The following is a 12492-nucleotide window of genomic DNA, read 5'->3' as shown; positions in this document are numbered from 1 at the left end:
AGCAAATTTTACCCCGTGCAATGAAAGAGCTGTTGGATACTCCACCACTTATCTATTGCAATATGTTGATAAATTGCTTTTGTGTTGTGTCTCTGTTGATATATGTGCTCAGGAAACAGTCTCATTATTGTTGTAATTTTCTCATATAGGTTTACTGCTATCCAATACCACCCAGTCCCACACAACCATCATTATGCCTATGGTTGTAGAGAAAGGAGGGGAAAGGGGGTAATGCCAGACCCTTAATGTACAAACTTGCAAATGACAATGTCTTGTTTGATATGGAACATGAGCCTGATTGTCACAGTTTAATGCAACTTGAAGCCCAAGGGTTACCAGGTGTCACTAATGTACCTTTGACTAACTATGATGTTCAGTATTTTGTAAACGGATCCAGATACTGTAACTATGCTGATATGGGGTCCCTAAAGTAATTGAGAGTGACGGAGGAACTCCCTTCACAGAAGAAGTACTAGGGCATATACTTTCTAGCCTCGGCAACACACAGGCATTCCATACACATTACTGCCCAAGACGGTAAGCATCTAGATGAAGAAAGAAAGTCAACAATACTCCAAGCACTGAAACCTCTGACAAAAAGGCAAATTATGTCCTTTTTGGATATGACCAAATTCTGCAGAAGTAGGATAGCCAATTATGCTGCTATTACGGGACCATTCATGTGTTTGATTTATGAGGAACCCCTTGCGGCCCAGGATTCCATTAATCCTGAATCTGAGGAAGCATTTTTTTTTCAGATAAAACAGGTTCTTGTAGAATCTTCAGTGCTTGGACTACCTGATTATTCAAAACCCTTTATTCAAACTGTAGATTGTAAAAATGGATACATGATTTCAGTGCTAACACAGGAGTATGGAGGAAAGGATAGACCTCTAGCTTACTACTCATCAAAACTCGACCCAGTAGCTAGAGCCTTACCTCCCCGTATTCAATCAGTTGTATCCACCACAGAAGCTATAAGAGCTTCCATTACATTAGTGTTATTTATGATAGAAAGATGTACCACTTTAAATTCTTCGACCTTGATGCTTACTGCGGAGGATAGTGAACCACATGATTGCCTATCCTCCATAGCAGAAAGAATGTTACCAAGATCAGATCTTAAAGATACTCCACTACCAAATAGTGATCTCATATTGTTTGTAGATGGAACTTGTAAGAAGAAATACATCCTACCCAGCAACTTATTCAGATATGCAGTCATATTGAGCCATGGGACAAGACATGTCTCAACAGGGGGGATGGTAGAAATCATATCTAAAGTGTTCATGGCATATGGCTTTACTAACTACTCTAAAAATTTAGTTTAACATGTGCCAAACATAATTCACAGGGGAATGTAAGACCAAAGAGAGGACAGTTTCCAAGTCCACAATATCCATTCTAACAAATTTTGTATGGATTTCATTGCATTTTAGCTTATTAAGATATTAGGTATATGTATAAGGGTGTTAATTTGAATCTCAGAGTAGGTAAGAAAAAATTTGATTTGAGACACTTGTCAGATAAAACATGGTATCTGTAAATATTTCTGTTGGTAGGAGCTGTTACAGGTAATCAGCTCAGATCAAGGTACAAATCCAGCTGAAAAGAGTAACACCAAGTGTGACATAAAATGTACCAAGTAACTACTTATTTCTAGGTGCCTTGTCCAGAGGGACAGATTAGTTTTTCTTATATAAAGGTGTTTGATTGTTTGTTTGTTTGTTTGTTTGTTTGATTTGATGTACAGGACTTGTCAATGAACTGATGGGACGCAAACCTGAGGGGTGATAGCATGATATTGGTGATAGTATTATTTTATTAGTTGAGACCCTATTGTCTGAGGTTTATAATTATAATGTATGTAAATATGCCACGGTATTGTGAATAACAACTTGAGGTTGAGGTGTTTTATGTGGAGTTATGAGGTGAAGGTCACTGGTTGTTGTCACTCATAAGTAAGAAGTACATGGCAGCAATGAGAGCCTGGAGGTTATGTTACCTGGGTGTCTTTAGGATCTGCAGGGGTAAAAGTCCCATTAGGACAGTACGTGACAGTGCGACATAATTATGACAAATAAGTACCATGGCAGGATAAGTCTGGATTATTGTCAATATTAGTAGGTTTAGCAGTAAAGAATGCTCATAATATAGAGAAAGGGGCCGACAGCTTGGACACTGTTACAGATTATGTGTTTGATGTTTTGAATGCTGCCCAAGTGGGCATTTGCCAAGTAGTTGGCCCACCCTGTTACCACTGTATATACCTTGTTGGCATTATGCAGGACAAGAATGACTGTAGAGCAAGCTAAGAAAATAAAGTCTGTAAGGGGGAGAAGCCCTCTTTTAAGTACCTGGCTTGGGTAAATGTGACAGTGATTAAAAGAATGTTTAATTTTGTGTAGCAGCCATCTTGTCTGGAGACCCCATCTTGTTCTTGTGTAGTGAATAAGAAAGACTGTAATGACGGGGGGTAGGGAAACGGACAAGTGAGCCCTAGTCTACCCGCCACTCTGTCCCTGCCTACTTGCAACGACCTGCCCTAGGCGACGGGGTACAACTGGGCGGCGGTCCCTGCGCTCAGTAAGTGCACGACAAACATACAAGGGAATACAAGCAAGGGAAAGGGGCAGTTGCCCACGGCAACACCGTGAGCAACCAGAGTGGTGAACGAGCCGAGTCAAGCCAGGAGTGTGCGAGGTACCAAACGAAGAGCAGAAGAGTAGTCAGTAAGCCAGGGTCTGTATGGAGCAGGATCAAAATAGAAGGAGCTGTAGCTGGGCCAGGAAACCACACGAAAAGAATCACAAGCACCGAGGGACAGGAAGGGCAGGCTTAAATAGACCAAGGGCGGGAGCTAGCTGAGTCTGGCCAGGTTGCGATAGGCTCTCCCACTCCTAAGCCTGCCAGCCTGAGTGGTGGAAGCTGGAGTCAGTCTCAGGGATGTAGATTCAGGTGCTGACTGATTAATTATGGGAGTTAACCCCGAAGCTGTGCCTGGCAGATCCTTTACAAAGACATTGTTCCTTTAAGACAAGTATATTAATGCTGATTTCGTATGTTATTAAAGTTAGATATCTTTGACCTTGGTTCTCATGCGAAACTCAAAGGGAAGAAATATTGCTTAGTTATTATTGATGTATTTACCAATTGGGTAGAAGTAATCCCCACAGCAAGCCCAGATGCTATCACAGTCGCTAAAGCATTGGTAAATGAGAAAATACCTAGGTTTGGGATACCAGAGAAAATATACAGCAACAATGGGATACTAAAAAAACAAACTCCAGAAAACAATGGAAGAGACTGGGAAGAATTGGGTTTATTGTTTACCATTAGTAGTCCTAAATATGCATGTGACTCCTACAGCATCAAGTGTGACACCTTATGAAATTATGTATGGTAGACCATTTGTAATACCACAGTTAAATCCATTCTCTAAGATGGATGAGGAGTCTGATTTTACACTTGCTGAATATATGGCAAAAAATACTAACCAACAAGGAAGTTCCTATCTCTAATTGTATTCCAGGTGACCCTGTAACAGAATCTGAACCTGTGAAGTCAGGAAATTGGATCCTGATCAAAGTTATAAAAAGAAAAAACTGGAATCATCCTCATTGGGAAGGACCATATCAGGTTCTGCTTACCACACCTATGGCCGTACAGATAGCCGAACGTACCTCTTGGATACACTTATCACACTGTAAGGTAGTTAGGGAATTGCTACTATCCTCCTAGGCTATAAAAGACTGATTACAAAGGGTGGTCACTTGTTAGAAGTGACTGGTCTCAAACTTCAGCAAAGAAAACATCCAGAGCCTGGGAGGAGACTGGGCAAAATGTTATAACTTATTCTGGGAAACCGGGTCAGGGTTATGATTCCCTAAAGACTTAGCTTGGAATGTTAAATATTTTAATTTCACTGAAGGTAAGACTGCAACATATGAAATAGATTTTTGTGCTGTGGTTAGAGACCAATGCACGGATAGAAACATAGCTTATAAACTTGCATATTCAGATAAGTACATTTGTACTATCTATGTAAATACCCTAGGGAAAAGGAGATGTTTTTCATGGTCTTCGGACAAATGGATCACACCCCATAATGATTATGGATATTCCATAACGTCTGCCATTAATCCATCTTGAAAAGAAAAGTTAAATATTATGAAGACATTTACCTCTCCCTGTACAAGTTCCACCAACTGTAACTAGTTTTTTGACCTTCCGAATTCCTAATAAAAGGATAATGTACTATATGCTATAGTAGCTGATGTTTCAGGTACTGACCCTATAGGGCATTTCTTTATTGATGTTAAGGAAAAGGATGCAATTGAAAGACCTTTAGCCCCAAAGATAGACCTACCCTCTATAGTTTATCTGGCCAACTTCAATTATGAAGATAAATTGGCATTAGAAATATGTTACAGTGATAAAAATGAATGGTTAGCCTGGATAGGATACACTGCAATCCAAAATAATAGAACTAGCTGTATTGCTTGTGCAAAAGCTAGGCCACATCTGGCTACTATACCTTTCAGGCTATCAGATAATGAGAACCCACAAGGTTTGCAATGCGTGTTATCTTTATATAATGCATCATATAATCCAGGTGATAAATTATGTAAGACATTCTCTTTATTGTACCTACCTGTGGGGAGAGATGAAATCCCTCCCTTAGTAGTTGCTTACCCAGGCAACTACACCTGCTTTCTGAGGAATGGGCAAGGTAAGAAAGTAGGGAACCTCACTGAAGTGTTTTGTGAAACCACCATAGATATTGGTACCGATAATGGTAATTACTCCTCTAATTGGTTTTCCAACCAGACAAGGGCAAGGACTGATCTCTGATGGCTATCTGGAGACAGGAAGGCCAAGTGGCAGGGAAGCTGAGCTCTGGTTCAGCTTCTGATGCCCCTGAGTTTCAGAGAATGAGAAAAAGCCCTGGAGACTATCTGAATTTCTATAAGTGGTATATTCCTGGACGTTCCTTTGACCATAGAATATACATAGATGAAGTAGGAGTACTCCGAGGGAGGCCAAATGAGTTTAAGGCCTGAAATAAGATTGCATTAGTCTTCGAGTCTGTACTTTTCTGGCGGTCTACGATAAATAAGAATGTCGACTGGATTGATTATATTTATTACAATCAATGGAGATTTGTTAATTATACCAGAGATGCAATAAAGGGCATTGCAGATCAGTTGGGACCTATATCTTTAATGACATGACAAAATAGAATGGCCCTGGATATGTTACTAGCAGAAAAAGGGGTTGTCTGCAAAATGTTTGTATATTCTGTTGTACTTTTATTTCCAATAATACAGCTCCTGATGGTTGTATTACCAAGGCATTGGAAGGACTTAATTGCCTGTCCGAATAGCTTGTGGAAAACTCTGGAATAAATGACAGCATCACTAATTGGCTTGAAGGATGGTTTGGAAAATGGAGTAACCACATATCCAGTCTATTGATTTCCTTAGCAACAGTGGCAGCCATACTTGCAACAACATCCTCGAGTTACATTTCTTGCATAAGGGGACTAATTCAGAGACTCATTGACACTTCAATTACTAAAACAATGTACCAAGAGATTCAAAATGAGGACTTATGGTGGCTTGGAAACACCCCATGACAAGATTTTGAAGAAGAAAATCTGTTTTGAATGTGTCACAGAACATTCCTTGATAAATTTACAACAGGGGGGAATGTTAAGAAAGTTTTACGTTTCTGATTACTTTATCTAATAAAGACTAAAAATGTGTATGCAAGCTTATCTGTAAAACCTTGACTAACAAAATGTCTAATATGTTTTATTGTTAAGATAACTGATATTATATATGAACGAGGAAATAGTCACAGCACTCAAAAAGCAGTTGCAAAGATAGTGGTTTATTCACCCATGTACAGACATAGCAAAGTTTCAGTCCTCTCAGCAGGACCTTTGTCAATGAATTTGTGATACTTGAATCCTCTGAAGTGCTGCTTTTTTCTACCTACTATATTTGATATTATATATGAGGAGGGGGTAGCTGAATTTCTAAAAAGGGAGATTAGAATTATTTCCAGACAGAGGTTTAACTTCTAATTAGTTTTCAATTGTGATATATGAAGCAAAATGTAACAAGAACTAGTTCAGACATGTTATTCTCAGAATATGTATAAAAACTCTGTCATTCAGGATAGAGGCAGATAATTTGCCATAATGTCTCCTTATCGATAAGAATAAAAGATGCACATTTCTATTCAGATTATCTCCTTGATAAGTACATAAATTCTTCTAACACGTTACACTCAGTACATATAAATAGCACCATAACCAAGCTCAATACATAAATACTGCATCAGAACCAAGCTCAGTATATATATACACCATCAAAACCAAGCTTAGTACATAAATACAACACCAGAACCAAGCACACTACATATATACAGCTCCAGAACTAAGCTCATTACATAAATACAGTACCAGAACCAAGCTCAGTACATATATACAGCACCAGAACTGAGCTCAGTACATATAGTGCCATAACCAAGCTCAGTACATATATACAGCTCCAGAACCAAGCTCAGCACATTTATACAACACCAGAACCAAGCTCAGTTCATATATACAGACCCAGACCCAAGCTCAGTACATATATACAACACCAGAACAAAGCTCAGTACATAAATACAGCACCAGCACAAATACAGCTCAATTTAGTGCATCCCCTGCCGTATAGGTTTGTACGGCGTAAAACGACAGCTCCCAGCATGGACCGAACAATGGTAGGGATATGCTGGGAGTTGCTGTTTTACAAAAAAAATATCATACCACCCATAATCTCGCTGCATATCATACAGTGACTACAGCGTAGTTGAAAAGCACTGATTGGCAGGGCAGAATGACTTGCCCTTTTAAACAATGGAAGCAGTATGAATCGCGTCGTTACCATCGTTGAAAGGCGCTGATTGGCGGGGCAAGTCACTCTGCCCTGCCAATCAGCATCAGTGTAAGGCAGGTATAATTAGTGCAGGAGGGGGTGGCGGCGGCTGGTTTTAGTGGCGCCGCCGTCCCCTCAGAGAGGCAGCAGGCCGCCGGCACTAATTGTTTGGGCGGCCAGCAGGCAGCCCACTATTCACCGACCCATCTGGCATTTGCCAGAACTGCCAGATGGCCAGTCCGGGCCTGTTGTCTAATGACTAATAACCTGAGGAGTATAGCCTTGGGAATGAGCCAGGAGAAGTGAAAGCACAGGGGGGGGGGGGGTGGTTTTAAGCCAACAACTCCCCCTTGTGTACACACCTGCTGTCCATGTAATTGATGGATAGCACAAGTCAGACAGGACAAGAGCTGCTGATTGTTAGTGGCTCTCTGCTCTGTCTCATAGAGGGGGGTCCTGAGCATGAACCCTCCTTTACGGCGTCCATATGCACTAAGAGAAATGGAAGAACCCTTTTAAGGAATTTCTTTTGTTTTTGATAAAAAAAATATTTTTTATCAAGGTACCATTAAATTGATAAAAAATTTATTGAATTTAAAGATTTATAATATAATTATTTACATATGACAAGACCCCATTTTCCGTAGTCATTAATTCAGTGTCTTATGGTAGATAGAGTCTTGGTTAAAAAAAAATCTGTTATAGATTTTGCCACAAATCTGTCAACAGCAAATATAAACATGGCTTTAATGGCCAACTCTGTTCATGTTGTACATGCAGGTGCACAGCTCTTTAGAAGACAGGACTCTGATACGCAATGTGTATCATATGACCAGGACAGATTCTTATTCACTGGATGTTAACAAAGTTCCTATTAAGTGACTGACAGGAGGGATCTTGAAAAGTGTGAGAAATTAACACAGAAAGGATATCAGAAATGTATGTCTTTTAATTAATATAAAGAATACCATCCATGTGCTAAAACTAAAATACTGTATTTTTTAGACTATAAGCACCTATACCTTTTATAAAAAAAATATATATATATTGCTAAAAGGTCCGTGCTTCTTATGGTCAGCACCAGACCTCCCTGATCTATTCTTTACTGTTCAGGCAGAGCGCTCATAAAGCACTCTGCCTGATCATTTTCCTGAATGTCAGAAATCTTTCCGTATCTGGTGTGAGAGAATGCCCTTGTGTTGATGGACTTGTGACTAATGGTGAGGTAAAGATTGTAAAAGGGTTGTTATACAGGAAATTTTAACGACTAGTCTTATTTCAGTTTAGGATTCTGCTTGTGTAATACCATTCCATTTGCACAAACTTTCTATTTGTATATTCAAACATTGGAATTCACTCTGCTTTATATAATACCTGTTCTTCAAACTAAAGTTTAAAAAGAAAACTGTGAAAGGCTTCTTAGGGATTTTAAATTTAAACATATACAAGAAAATGTCTTAGTCTTCACAATGAACCACAACATAGAAGGACCATTAACTTGCTTCTACTATATCATAGCCAACACTAACCCATCCACTTCCTTAGACCACCAGGGAAGTCTGCTATCTAAAACTTAGGTGTGTCCTATAGTCAGGTGTGTCTTATAGTCTGAAAACTATTGTAATTCTTAAAGAGGTTAAGAAAAAAACACCATAGATTTGGCAATAAAAAGATCCCTCGTTTGCCTTGCAGGATTTATTTGAAACTGGCAAACTTAAAGAAAAGGTATAATATGCAAAGTAACACAGGCATTGGATGGTGTATGACTGGAAAACACATTTATGGATGAGTCTCAGTTTAAAGGGTCCTGAAGAGTCTAGAGTCCTGCCTCAAAACACAATTTTCCATGTTATACATCACTACCAGTCTCCTCCAACTTTCTCGGATGTGCCATTGCCTTGTACTACTTGGGCACACACTGTGCAGTGAGATGTACTCTGCCCGGCTGCACCGCGCATGCCAGCACAAGGCAACGGCACATCCGCAAAAGAGTTGGAGGAGGCTGTTAGTGATGTAGAACAGCCAGGGGGATGTCAATCAAAATCTGGGGGGCACCATTTCAATTTTTGCCTCAGGCAGCAGAAAAGCTAGAATCGGCCCTGCGGACAGTGATGAACACAAGCACCAACTACTGTCTCCTGGTGTTTAAACACACATATTTCCGAGATTTATAGTAGAGGCCACACTGCCGCCCTAAAAGAAGTAAGGGGAGGCCTCCATGACAGGCATAGGAGGGAGTAGGTGATGATGGTGTTAAACTTATGTGTTAGGGTAGGGGAGTGATTAGAATAGAGTGAGGAGCTTGGGAGGGGCTTGAGGGGAGTGGGGTGTGAGGCAGTTCTTCCCGCTGTTTTCCTTATTGCACAGGAAGTAGCGGGACGAGGAACATAAAAACCGAGTGGAGTGAAGCATTGTTACCTGTTTTCCTCTGCGGTGATGACGTAGTTATAGTCCAGGGCACTCATGGGCTAATAGTTCATCAAAGTCCAGTGCACGCGCTGCCCCTTTAAGAGTGGGCATGAGCACACGCTACAGGATCCGGCTGAGGTAAGTGGAAGTGAGCGCTGGCGTCTACTGAGGAGGAGACTGGGGCCAGTGCTCGCCGACCCATGGCTGCGGCCATTAGGGGGAGAGTGGACCTGACGGCCCGTAGCCACGGACATGACAGTATCCCCCTCTTACCCCCCCTCTTCTTGGGACCAGAGCATCACTATGCCATGATTGGAAAACTAGCGCTGTTTACATGAATATCGGCCATACTGTATAGTCACATTCTCTGAGTCTCTGATGCTATCTACTTGCACTACTATACAGTCTGCCACTACGTGCCTTTTTCACTGTAATTGTAATAGTTTCCTCCTGTCCTTTTGTACCTGTTTTTATTACATTGCGTGTAAGTGTTAATAAAGTTATATTTTACTGTATAGGCTCTATTGCACTGAGAATGGTAGGCCGAGGAAAAGTCCAACTTTACACCGAGGTGTCCGCAGGGGGCTCTCCAGAACTTGAAGGTGAACTGAACCCCCCGATCAGACACAATATGCTGCCGCAAGCTCTGCAGGTGTAAGATGTGTTGGATGAACAGCTTGGCCAGCAGAGGAGCAGAAGGAAGACCGGTCAGAGGAACGAAGTGGGCCATCTTTGAAAATCGATCCACCACCAGCCAGACAGAACTGCATCCGGCAGAGAGAGGCAGGTCAGAGATAAAGTCCATAGCTATATGCTGCCAGGGAGCATTGGGCACAGGCAATGGCTGGAGCAGACCAGCAGGTCTGGAGTGAGCGACCTTGTTGGCTGCACATACTAAACAGGAAGAAACAAAGTCCATAATGTCTTTGGGCAGCGTGGGCCACCAGAAATGACAAGCAATCAGATCCAGGGTCTTACGGGTCCCCGCGTGACCTGCCAGTCTAGAGGAGTGTCCAAAGCGGAGGATTCTTCCATGGTCAGCAGGGCACACAAAAGTCCTCCCTGGAGAAATATCCCCAACTTGCAGGGGATTGACAGAGACAATGCAAGACGGGTCAATAATGTTCTGGGGAATCTCATTGGTGTCTTCTGTCTCGAAAGACCTGGAGAAGGCATCAGGCCTCATATTCTTGTCGGCCGGGCGATAATGGAGCTCAAACTGGAACCTGGTAAAGAACAGTGACCACCTGGCCTGACGAGGGTTCAGCCGTTGGGCCGTCTGAAGAGAGGTGAGGTTCCCTATGGTTCGTAAAAATCAGGATGGGATGAGCTGCGCCCTCTAGTAGATGTCTTCAATCCTCCAGAGCCAATTTGATGGCCAGTAACTCCTGATCGCCAATCGAGTAGTTGCGTTCTGCGGAAGAGAAGAGCTTGGAAAAATATTGACAAACCATTGACTTGCCCTTGGAGCCTCTCTGGAACAGGAGTGCACCAGCAATGACATGGGATGCGTCCACCTCCAACGAGAACTGTAGAGAAACATCTGGGTGATGGAGGATAGAAGCTGATGTGAAGGCACTCTTCAGGCTATTGAATGTGGACTCTGCCTCAGGAGTCCACACCTTGGCATTCATGCCCTTCTTAGTGGGGTTAGAGATAGGAGAAGTCAGTGAGGAGAAGTTTGGAATAAACTGTTTGTAGAAATTTCCGAAACCCAGAAAGCGCTGTATGGCCCTGAAGCCTTGAGAACGTGGCAATTCCAGGACAGACTTTACCTTTTCAGTATCCATCTCGAGACCTCGATTCGAGACGCTGTAGCTCAGGAAGGGTAGAGCATCTTTCTTAAACACGCACTTTTACAACTTAGCGTACAGACGATTCTCCCTTAACCGCAGCAAAACTTGACGGACATGTCTCTGATGCATCATAGGATCTGGAGAAAAAATTCAAGATATCATCAAGATAGACTACAACACAAACATAGAGGAGGTCACAGAAGATGCCATTAACGAACTCCTGGAATACCGTGGGAGTATTACACAGGCCAAAGGGCATTACTAGATACTCATATTGTCCATCACGGGTGTTAAATGCAGTCTTCCATTCATCACCCATGCGAATTCGGACTAGGTTATAAGCCCCACGCAGGTCCAGTTTGGAAAAAATCTTGGCACCACGTATACGATCAAACAGTTCTGAGATCAGTGGCAACGGATATTTATTTTTCACCGTGATCTGATTGAGACCCCGGTAGTCAATACAAGGAAGAAGAGAACCATCCTTCTTTTTGACGAAGAAGAACCCGGCTCCTGCCGGAGAGGGAGACTTCCGTATGAAGCCCCTCTCCAAGTTCTCCTTCACATAGGCGGACATGGACAGAGTCTCTGGCAAGGAAAGAGGATATACCCTACCACAGGGAAGGGATGCATCAGGAATCAGCTCGATAGGGCAGACATGCGCCCAAGGTGGAGGCAATGTCTCTGCCTCCCTCTTGCTGAAGACGTCCAAAAATGCAGCATAATGACCCGGCAATCCTGCCAATGACCGAGGCAAAGGAGGCTGAGCCAAACGAATCTGCAACAGGCATCAGCTTTGACACTCAGGGCCCCACTGGAGAACCTCTCCAGAATTCCAGTCCAGGACTGGGGCATGAAGTCGGAGCCAAGGCAGGCCCAGCAACACAGGGTTAACAGCTTTGGATAGGACATAGAACGACAGAAGTTCAGGGTGAAGAGCTCCCACTTGGAGCCTCAGCGGCTTGGTCACAGCTATAACTGGGTCTGGCAGAGGGAGTCCATTTACAGATGCAACCGCCAATGGCTTCTCCAGCGGGTGGTGGGTAATTGAAGAAGATCCACCAGGTCTCTAGGGATGAAATTAACAGTGGATGCAGAGTCCAGATATGCAGAGACCTGATGTGTTCTCTCGCTGGACACTATTTCACTTTCTTACCCAAGGTTGTGTCTTCTAGCAAACCAAGGTTTTTGTATTTTTGGGAGCACAGACGCACAAGATGGCCACCGAGTCCGCAATATAGACCCGCAATATAGAGTCCCGAAGTGCGTCTGCATTATCTCTCCTGGGTGGATAGCTTACACTGATCCATCATTACAGACTCCTTAGGAGGATCGACATCTGAGGACAGCAGGGGTTG

The sequence above is a fragment of the Rhinoderma darwinii genome, chromosome 1 (genome assembly GCF_050947455.1).
Source record: "Rhinoderma darwinii isolate aRhiDar2 chromosome 1, aRhiDar2.hap1, whole genome shotgun sequence".
NCBI lineage: Eukaryota > Metazoa > Chordata > Amphibia > Anura > Rhinodermatidae > Rhinoderma > Rhinoderma darwinii.
This window is presented reverse-complemented; position numbering follows the sequence as displayed.